The 11,504-nt window shown below is 42.1% G+C and overlaps 1 protein-coding gene across 2 annotated transcripts in view; it reads right to left on the reverse strand.

The window, feature by feature from the left end:
- CTNNA2 (catenin alpha 2) overlaps positions 1 to 10,382 on the reverse strand; it is a 1,184,370-nt gene extending 1,173,988 nt beyond the window's left edge. For both annotated transcript variants that reach the window (XM_067007311.1, XM_059079035.2), the window contains exon 1: positions 9,695 to 10,382. The gene's annotated coding sequence lies outside the window, so the exon portion shown is untranslated. The remainder of the gene's footprint in view (positions 1 to 9,694) is intronic.
- Positions 10,383 to 11,504: the final 1,122 nt, after the last annotated feature.

Below are 11,504 nucleotides of genomic sequence, written 5' to 3' on the forward strand. Positions count from 1 at the left end.
GTAATACACTTTGGATCATGCTCTGGTATTAAACCATTCAGGTACTTTTCACCTCTACTAGATTGTCAACTCACAGGGTCAAGTACTGTATCTTACTCATACGATGGATCCAGGGCTGTGTCCCCCCAAAACAGCAATTTGAATAACTTGTAAGAAAGTATCTGATGAATGACTGCAACATTTGTTTAACCAGAAAACCTGTCTGATTTGTTCAAAGACAGAATGAGTTTGGAGACTTAATTCAATCAGCTAGTATTTATTAAGAAACTAATGGGGGCCCAGGATTATAACAGGGAAATATTAGGAAAAGCAAAGGTATGGCTCCTCTCCCTGACACAGAATCTAAAGTGGTTGACACCTTTAAAAAAAAACAGAAAATAATTACTGTTTTAGCTTCTGCCTTAACAAGCAAAACATGAAAATCTTCTTGCCTGAGGTCCTGATTTCACAGATGGGCAAACTGCAATCGAGTTTGCCTGCCTGGATTCCAGACTACTGCCAGTACTGACTTTTGCCTCCTGTCCCAACTCCATGGGCCCCAGTATGCCTAGCTCTGCTTGTCACTATGTGTATGCTTGCCCACTTCGAATGATCCCCGTGGGTCTAGACTACCCCCGCCGCCCCGCCCCCGGTTCATGCTGTGTGCTAGGATCTAAATGTTTCCCTTCCTCTTTTCCTAGGGTACCTCTGTCACCTCTTTCTGTATGCATTCCCACAATAACAAGCTGTGACTACAATCCTAGTTTTCTGCTTCAACCTCTTTCCCATGAGACTGACATCATGGCAGGCCTCTAAAACCATAACAAACACTGCTGCTTGCTGACCCAACATTCATTTCCCTTTTTCTGAACAAAACTGCCATTTAGCTCAGCCATCCCCTTAATCTCCTCCACACAGCCAGGAGCTTCAGGGAAAGCGGACCTCATCCCAGCCCCAGCAGGTGGATTCCTTATTAGTCTAAATCTATCATGTATGGTATTCCTTTTCCCCTTACTGTTGACTGGATTGGGGATCCAGTGCTGGCCAGTGGGGAGAACTTTTGGCAAAAGTTTCCTCATTTTTTTCTGGAAGAGATACCACTGCTGCATGACGGTGTGCTCAGAACTGCAGCAGCCAAGACACCAATGCTGAGGATGAGGTCTAGACTCAGAGAGAGGGCAGAGGGGATATTGACTGAGGTCTAATACCTGGAACCACCCATCCTCTGCATTTCTTGGCGCTTTTACAAATCTTTTTGAATGCTTTCCCTTTCCTCTGCTGCCAGGTTACAGATAAGTAAAGGGCGTATTTCTAAATAAAATACATCAGCAGCTTTGTTTTCTACTTCAAAAAAGTAACTTTAAGATGGGGATTTGTCAGGTATTTGGGTTGCTTTTAGTTTCAAGCTACTATGAGAAAAGCTACTATTAATTTTCATGTAAATGCCTTTGTGCGTGTTTTCATTTCACCTGGGAGTGGAATTTCAGGGTTATACATTGAGTATTTTTAACATTAAGAGAAAAATGTTTCCCAAAGTGTTACATTCCCACCAGCAACGCATGAGGGCTTCACTTGCTTCACATCCTCTCCAAAACTTGATATTGTCGGTCCTGTTAAATTTAGCCATTCTAGTGTTTGTACAGTGGTAACATATTGTGGTTTTTAAATTTCACTATTTGAGTGACTGATAGACTTAATTACCTTTTCATGTGCTTACTGGTCACTAGTTATCTCTTTTTTTGTGAAATATTTCTTCAGATATTCTGTTCATTTTTTTGGTTGGACTGTTTGTTTTACTGAAATGTAAGAGTTCTATATACAATTAGTCCATTTACAGATATACAGAGATAGAAATAAAGATACATAGATCTAGCAAGTCTTGAGTCTTTTGAAGAACAAAAGCTTTTTAAAAAAATTTTGATAAAGTCTAGTTTATCTTTTTAACTTTATGATTCGTGCTTTTGGGGCCCTAAGACATCTTTACCTAACCCCAATTCACATAGAGTTTCTCCTATAATTTCTTATAGAAGTTTATATACTCTAAACCATAGACAAATCTCAAACACGTTTATACTCAATGAAAAAAGGAGGAAAAAAATGGGTACATATTCTATGATTCAATCTATATTCACTTTTGGAACGGGAAAAACTAATCTGTAGAGACAGAAAGCAGATCAAGGGGAAGGGCATTTTTTAGAGCAATGGAAATATTCTCCATCTCGATTGCAGTGGTGGTTACATAGGTATATTTATCAACACACAACAGTATTTAAAATGGATGTACTTTATTATATGTAAAACATACCTCAACAAATTTGATCATAAAAAATTTTAATGGGAATTTGGAGCTGGATTGGTTGAAAGACAGGTGACCACACAGTACTATGGGATAGGATTTAGGGGATAAGACTTTGCTTGTGCCTGAGGCAAAAACATTAACCTTAGAGTATATGTAACTACTTAAATAAATATTACCTAATTCTAAACTCGTTAATGCCATATAGCGTTTCAAAGACAGTGGCATTACTCCAACAAGCCATACATATACTGAGCTACTCCCTACCCAGAGGTAGCAACTGACTTGTATCTCCAGTCCAGGAAGGAATTTTAAAAAGGAGAGAGAGGGAAGGAGGGAGAGGTTAAGAAAGGGACAGATTTCTTAGTTCTTCCTTGGCCCAGAGACACTGTGGAGCTAAATCTGAAGTTTTCTAGGGAAAGGGAAAGCATATGACACTGAAGGTAAAGAGTTTTCTTGAGTAGCAACAGTTTGTGTTTCAAAAAAAAAAAAAAAAAAAACGGGGGGAGGTACACAGTAAAACATAAATTATGCCTGGAAATTTTAAGGGAAATTCACATATGGAATTATAGAATTTTATAGCTAGAAGACACTATATCATCTGGTCTAAGTCACTTAAAATACAGATTAAATAAATAAGCCTTGGAGGGTTTGAGGCTTGTTTAGTCATATAATTAGTTAGCTGGTTGGAAATCTGGAGGAAAAACCCAGGTGTCCTGATTCCTGATTCAGTTTTGCTATGAAATTATACTTTCTAGTCCAATGCTGTGCATGGAGCAGACATTTAAAAATGCCTGTTGAATGAATTCATGTTAGGTAATATGATTTTAAAAATACATAGAAAGCATAAGTAAACAGAGGGATAAATTTAGATGCAGACATTTTTCCCCAGTGAATTCTGTATACACTTCTTTATGACATTTCTGCATTTTAGAGGGAAAGAGCAAGCGCATCTTGTGAAATTACTCTGGCAGATATCAATGCCTGAAGAAAAATATTGAGCACAAGTGGTAAACCCTCAAGAATTGTGGGACACCTTTTCTTAGAAATAGTTGAGGGCAATTAGCTCTTTCTGAGGTAGTTAAGGACACAGTAAGAAATAAATCTACCTCCTCACTAAAAGATGCATCAATGATGTTAAACAACTGCCTCAGGCCCTACAAATTTAAGATAAAGTTGGAAGACGGGATTCTCACCAAACTGTTGTCTAACCACAATTAAAATCAGATGGGAATGGGGACTTCCCTAGTGGTCCAGTGGTAAAGAACCCGCCTTCCAATGCAGGGGACGCGGGTTCCATCCTGGTCAGGGAACTAAGATCCCACATGCCGCGCGGCAACTAAGCCCACGGGCCACAACTACTGACCTCGCACGCCTCAACTAGAGCCTGCGTGCGGCAAACTACAGAGCCCACGCATCCTGGAGCCTGCGCACCACAACTACAGAAGAGAAAACCCACACCCCACAACTAGAGGGAAGCCCCCGGGCATCACAAGGAAGAGCTTGCGCTCCGCAACGAAAGATCCTGAATGCCTCAACGGAGATCCTGCGTGCTGCAACTAAGACCTGACGCAGCCAAAAATAAATTAAATAAATAAATAAATCTAAAAAAAAAAAATTCAGATGGGAACGAACCATACCCTTTATCTTAAAGCTCAAGGCCCATAAGGTAGAAGCAAGATAGAAACAAAATGATACACGGAAAACACCAAGATTGCTCTGCAATGTACCAGGGAAACTGCAGATTTGGAAACAACTTGCTGACAGCCCCTTCCACAGGCACATTGAGGGACTAAAATGACTGATAGGGAGCTTTGGATGTCACAGGCCGACCCCATGTTACATAAGAAAACCGGCTTCCGGGTGAAGAGACATAAAGGCCAGCTGAAACTGCTGGGCAGAGAACTACTGAAACTTACATGAAATCTACACTTACTTTTCATCCCTCGTTTCTGAGCCCTCTTGCCCTCTACTTCCAAAATAAATACCCCACTCAAAAGCTGATGGAGAGACAGATCTGAGCTTTGCCTCCTGTCTCCTTGCTTGGCCACCGTGCAATAAAGCCTTTTTTCTCTGTAAGAGACCAATGCCTCAGCATTGGTCCTTCTGTTGCTCATTGGGCAACGAGCCCACTTGCCCTGGTACAGGAACATCAATCCTCTGGTCTTTTAGGGAGTCGTTGTGGTTTCTGAGTAGGCTGTGGGAGAACTGGCATGCCCCCATTAAGAGTTCATGACTTGGGCTTCCCTGGTGGCGCAGTGGTTGAGAATCCGCCTGCCGATGCAGGGTACACAGGTTCGAGCCCTGGTCTAGGAGGATCTCACATTACGCGGAGCGGCTGGGCCCGTGAGCCATGGCCACTGAGCCTGTGCGTCCGGAGCCTGTGCTCCGCAACGGGAGAGGCCACAACAGTGAGAGGCCTGCGTACCACAAAAAAAAAAAAAAAAAAAGAGTTCATGACTTTAGCTGTGAAACATCAAGGCACGATAAAAAAAAGATATTGGATTTACTGCAGGTACATAATGAACAATATGAGTCCAATTTACACATATGAGCATATTAAGTGTCCTATTAATTGAACAGGCAGTTATAAATTTTTCCATTCAATAGATGAAACAAAATTAATTAATTTTATCTCATCCTTACTCCACAGTTCCCTGTTCTCTATAAGGTCACCACCTGAACTTACAGAGAACACAGTTGCTTCTTTTTCACTCCCTTTAATGCACACTATCTTCACATCTGAAAGATAACAGTCTGAGTTGTATACACAGATATGGCCTTTAAATAAGAAGGAATAAAAGACCCATAAAATTAAGCTTTATAAGGTCAGACTATCACTTTTTTATAATGTGTTACAAGTAATGATCTCAAAGAGTTGTAGAATGCGTATTTGTGGTTGAGTTAGAATTCTCATCTCCAAGATAAAAATTCACTTTATGAGGAAAATTAAAACATCTGAAAGTAGTTTGTCAAAAATCACTGATGCTTTAACATGAAACTGACTAGATGTGATACATTTGAAAATGTTTTATTTAGATCCGCTGCATCTTTAAAACATCAGAATATTAAGAAAACTTCCAAAATGGAAAATAAAAATGCTACAGTCTCTGGTGTTAAACTTCTAGCTTTTGGAAATACATTCACGTTTTTAGCTATATATCTTAACATAATATTCATGAGACTAATTTTGTATATATTAGAACTACAAAAAAATAATCATAAGAGTATTTTACTATTTTAGAGAAACGAATGAAATTATATCTATCTATTAAAAATGAATTCAACATGAGCCCTATAAACACTGAAACTTGTAACTTACAGGTAAAATTTTCTGAAAATCCTTTTTTGATAAAATAATTCAAATCATTTATGCTTTTGGATACATGTTTCAGGGATATGTATTTCAAAATAGCTAATAAATACCAGCTAAAAATAAAGGTGTGTCAACAGACGTAGCCAATGAGCAACTATCAACCCACACTGAGCAGATATTTAACTTGCTCAGTGTACAATCCCAGACAGACCCTCTGTTGCCATCACACCCTAGTCTCCCAGTAAACACTTGAAAGGGCATAACCCATTTGGAATCATTAATAATCTTGAACACCAAAAAAAAGAAAGAGAAAAAAGGGCCTGTGGTAAAAAGGAAAAGTCAACAACGAAGTAAAAATAAAGTTCCTGGAAATACAATTACCCTTACAATTACCAGCTTTATGTATGACAAAATAAAATAATCATGGTTACTATTCTCCAAGTATATATTCTGGAATATTCGTGTGTTAAGGCAAAACGAGAGAGATGTGATAATCATGATATTAAATCTTTATTGTCTAGAAAGCTCAACTTTCTCTCTGCCTTGAAGTTTAAAGAAAAGAGAAAGAATACTCTGGGTCCTCATTGTGACACAGACCTTGAATTCTGCCTCTTAGTGTGGGGCTTTGCGTGAGACAAAGAACTAAAACAGGTCTTCTGGGTAGCTGCACATTCTGTGATAAAATGGATCCCACAATACAACAAGTTGTCTTGTCCCAAGTGATAGTGTAATTACTCTGACTGTATATGTTTAATACCATTTAATACACTCCCTAATATTCAAGTAATCAGTCTTCCCAAACACAGGGTGCTTCTCTCCTCTCTGCTTTTGTTCCAGCTGTGGTACCCACCCTGCATGAAATCCTTCCCAGGAATCTCTGTCCAAGCCCCAGTGCTACTCCTGAATATAATCTTTCTCTGGCTACATAAACAACCGTCCTCTTCAGAATCCCTCTAACTACTTGCTTTTCATTTCTTTCCAGTAAATAATCATATATTGTATTGGACTGTTTTTAAGCCATTTCTCCTAGTTATAATAATGCTTAAGACACACTCTGTTTATTCCAAGTACTGTGTTTAACACATTTAATTAACCCTCAAAGCAATCCTAAGAATTGGGGTCTACCATAATTCCCATTTTGTAAATGAGGAGAAAGACTTAAATACTACGAGAGGGCACAGCACTCTACTACTTAAGTAGAGCGTGCACTAAAATTGAAAGCTCTCTCCAAAGATCTTGTTCTTTGCCACTGTGAAATATGACCTCACACAAATGCCTGTTCTCCTCAACTAGGCTGTAAGCTAAGGTTAAAGAGAGTGTCTTTGACATCTTTTGAATAGTGCATATACTTAGCTGAGGGTTGAGCAGGTTTTAAGAACTCTGAGAAAGGCACACAGAATGTTCCAGAATATTTCCTACAGGGTCCACAGGCTGTTGTACTGGATCTTTGTCTGTACCATACATTCTTAACAGTCCAGTGAACCAAAGGCAGAAACCTCCAGAAATTAAATTCTTCAGAGGAAGTTGGTCTTTATCTGTAAACTGAATAATGATCAGAGTAGCAGGCTGCTTTTTGAAGACGCCAGTTCTTCTTCTGTTTCGTATTTTATTCATTTTAACTCAACTCTCTCTCAAAATCTTTCTGTAAACAAATGTTTTCTATTTGTCAATAACCTCATAAATTTTGTTTTCACTAAGTAGATGAATGTTTACAAAGTAGACAAATAAACAGTATCTTTGTTTCCATAGTAAGCACAGTGTTAAAAACAGACGCATATACCCACATCACTCTGTATAGCAAAACTGCCATCAAGAAAAAGCAGGGTTGACTGAGGGGCTGCCTCTTCCCCACACTCACAACCATGAAGCTCCACAAAGAAAGAACAGGAGAGATGCTGGAAGGGGAAAAGTCACGTCAAAGTACATTAGGATAAAACTAACTTATTGTATTCATATAGAATTACTATCAAAGTCTTTCACTAGCTTCATGGCATTCCAAGGAAATGAACAACAACAACAACAACAAAAACAGAACACCCCTACCTACAACTGTGTCTGCTATTAAGTAATGTAACCACTCAAATATGGACAGGGTTGATGGCAATTCTGCATTAGAATGTTGGTAACACTGACAATTTGACCAAGCTTCAGCCACATGGCTTAGCCAGCCAAGCCATTTATGGAATTGCATTCCTATCAAGGGGAGTTGGGGCAGGGGGTAGATCCATCATTCCTAATATCACACACTTCCCCAAAACTGTTGCAGATGATTAACTGTGTCAGCTTTTCATCAAATCAGCACTCAATCACTTTGGAAGGTAATTCACTTCATCTCAACTCCTACTTTACATTCCCATAAAATGTGAAAGTGCATATTGCACTACTGGCATATAATAACTTAAATGAAAAGAAAAAAAATATCAGTAATTTGCTCCACAGCATAGTTTCTTACTGGCAGCTTCACTGAATCCACCATTAATTCCAGTCCCTCCCCAGATACTCATTAAGCATAAAACATAGCTATTTATAGATATTAAGGGGTTTTTATATTTTTTTTTTATTTTTTAAAGAGAGTATAGATAGAACAAAATACAGGCTTCTAAATATTCCATTTCTGAGTTATACTGTTTGTTGGACCTTTCTGAAATGAAGAATACACTAAAAATTCTGAGACAGGGCTGTCCCGCCATGTATGAATAAACTTTTCAGCAACAATGCTTGCAAAAAGGAACATTGCCAAATCACTACTAATATATGTAATAGAAGGCGTCGGAGCGTAAGCTAAAGAAAGCAAAGTAAAATATACCATTTGGTGAAAATAAGTGGTGCAAAACCAACTGAAATTTTAAATTGTTAATGATGGTCCCAGAGCTAATTTAACTTTTCCACTGGTGTAAACACAGACAAAATCACACAGTATGTTTCCAACATCTTCACAATTTTTGTAACGTAGATGAAAAAGGGTAAGGATATCTGCTAAAGGTATAATGCAGCTAGCTATCAAAATGGTATATTTCTAAGCCTGTGGAGTATAACCTCATTACTCCAAACTGTCCATTGTCCTCCTTTAGAAGTTAACTCATGATGAACAAAAGTGCATCTCCTCCACTCTTCTGCTCCCTGTTTTCCCAAATCAATCTACCCTAGTGTTTTGTATGCTGACCAAAACATTCCACAAATAATGCTGTGGTGCACACACATTAAAGTTTAGAGAGTTTCTGCCTCTGAAGTATAGATAGTGACAGAACCAAGGACACAAGGGTTCAATTCCAAGGCAAATATTAGGCGGGTGGTTTGAAAATATCAACCCAAAGAGGCCTAGGGGAAAAGGATACGAGCATCCACTGTCACCACCCTCCCTCTCCCCTCCCCTCTTCCTCTCTTGTTCTCTTTCTCTCTCCTCTTCCCTCCTTGTGGCTTCTCACACAGAGACAATCAAAGCCGGGAAAGCTGGATTTTAAATTAGTGAGGCACACACTGGGAATATGTAATTCCCAGAAGAAAAAAGAAACTGCTACAGAGAGGAGTGGGGGGTTGTTGGCAACATGTCTAAGTGACAACCCTCCCCACCCCCACCCTAATACAGCGAAAATCCATAGACTCCTCCTCGACCGACCCTCTTTGCCTTCCAGTTCCCAGTACTCTATCCAACTTGACCCTTAACCCAAATAACATTGAAATCCACAGGGCATCCACTGTGCAAGAGTGTGTCTCTCAGTATATGTACCCAATTTTTTGGAAGCCCCTGAATCAGGACAGTTGTGCCAGGCAAGGGATCTCCCACCGGGGAAGGGGTGAAGAAAGGGGAAAAAAAGAGATGGGATCAAGAGGAAAGGGAGGCAGAGCTGCGCTCTAGGGCGAGTGGCTGCAAGGAAGACAGGGAAGAATGAAAGGGTGGGAAGGAAGTGGGGCTGGGAGAGAGGAAGAAAGGGATGAAAGAAAGGCTGGAAGGGAGAAAGGAGGGGAGAGAAGAGAGGGATGTTGGGAAGGATGAGGGCGGGAGGGTTGGGGAGCTGGGAGGGAGGGGAGGATGGAGAGGATGGGAGGGAGATAGGGAGGGAGGGAGGCAGGCAAGGATGGAGAATGCTCTGCCCGGGACTCACCTCTGTGGGTCGGTGGGAGTTTCTCGCCCTCCTCCTCTTTCTCGCCCGTTCCCAGCAACTGGAGGGGTAATCACAGAAGGGACTGGAGAGGCGGCGGCGGGGAAGAGGGCAGCAGCTGCTGCAGCCGCCTCTGGCCGAGGTGCGCTGCCTCCTGCTCCGCCCGCCAGCCCGGGTCTCCGCCTCAGTCGGGGCTGGAAGCGAAGCCGCTCCCCCCTCCCCCCGCCCGCCCCTCGTCCTGCCCAAGCGCGAGCGGCAGCGGCCCAGATCGCCGCTAGGGGAAGAGGCCAGTGCGCAGGCGCGGCCGCTTGCTCTCTCGCGCGCCCTCGCGGCCTCCGGGCTCCCGCAGCTCCGCGCTCCGCCGGGCTGGAGAAGGCACGGGGTGGGGGCCAGCTGCGCGCGCGGCCTGGGGAGCGCTGGCTGGGCGGGGAGGAGCTGGGGAGGCGAGGCCGGCCGCGCCGCAGGTGGGGGGAGGGGACGGTGGCGAAGGGGCACTGCCGAAGGGCGCAGGTGCTGTGTCCATGACAACCGCGTTACCCCGGGGCGGGGGACGCGGTGAGCCGCCCGAGGACCAGGGGCAGACACCCGGTGCGGGAGAGGTCCTGGGGGAGAAGGGGACGAGGGTTGCAGAGCAGGATGAAAGGGACAGCCCGAGAGGATGCGTGGCAGGAGGAGGGCAGGGCCCCAGTGCAGCGAAGGTAGTGACTGACGCAGGAGGGAGGTTTGTTGGGATCTGGAGGACCAAGAGAAAGAGGATTGGACTTTAAAAGGGACTAGGAGAGGATGGAAGTGTTAAAACAAATGGCACAATTGCTCATTTCACATGCCTTTATTGAGTGCTGTCTCTGTAGAGGGCATTGTGGTTCTTTTATCGATTCAAAGAATATTACTGAGCCCTTAATTTGTACTAGGCACTCTGCTTAGGCATGTTGAGATGTCCAAAAATGTTTAGTATACGGTGTTTGTCCTCGCGGAGGTTATACTTTAACTGAGGAACTTACACAGAGATTTCAGGGGGCAAGTGCTCTGCCTACCAGCATCAACTGGGGCTTGATGGTGGTGGAATTAACTGTCACAGAAGTGCTAGAACTGAAAAAGGTGCACAGCTTTATCAAATATGAAAGGTAAGTTACACTTACCTTTGTTCTGCCACAGTGCCAAGTGACTTTTTAAATCAAGAGAGAAAAATAGAGACAAACAAACCTATGGCAATTTGGTATGACACAAGTGATACTGCTTTCACATGATGCAAACTGGCCTTCTCGCCTACAAGCATCAGTGTGTTTGTTCATGCCAACAGTTGCACGGATTTATATCACATGGTGCACGCATTTTTTCCATTCCTTCTTCACTGGCAACGTCAGCTATGTTACATCCCTCCTTCATTCCCAAGCTGGTATTTGCTGCAATTGTTTTAAGATTGTGTTAAACCCATGTGACTTATTCTCTCCAGGCAGTGACTTTAGACCTCTATCTCTGTCCATTCCTCTATCTTTCCCACCCAATATCTTTTTGCCTTTCTTTTTTAGTGACACCACCACTGTACCAAATTAAAAATCCCTGAGAGAATATGGACAGGAATCACCAGATGTAGGGTAAGAAAAAAAAAAAACCCTTAGCCTAGAACGATGTTTCAGGACCATGGACAGTGCTGTCGCATGCTCCTCCCACCAAGCTTTATCCTTAGGCTCAGCCTATGGATTCAGGAGAAAGACGCTAAGGTACAGAGTGTGCTTCAAGAAGTAAATGCCGAGTACCAAATGATTTGTGACAAAAGATAGGAACAGAGTAGAAAAAGAGAAAAGTATACCGT

This window comes from Kogia breviceps, chromosome 11, assembly GCF_026419965.1.
Source record: "Kogia breviceps isolate mKogBre1 chromosome 11, mKogBre1 haplotype 1, whole genome shotgun sequence".
Lineage (NCBI taxonomy): Eukaryota > Metazoa > Chordata > Mammalia > Artiodactyla > Physeteridae > Kogia > Kogia breviceps.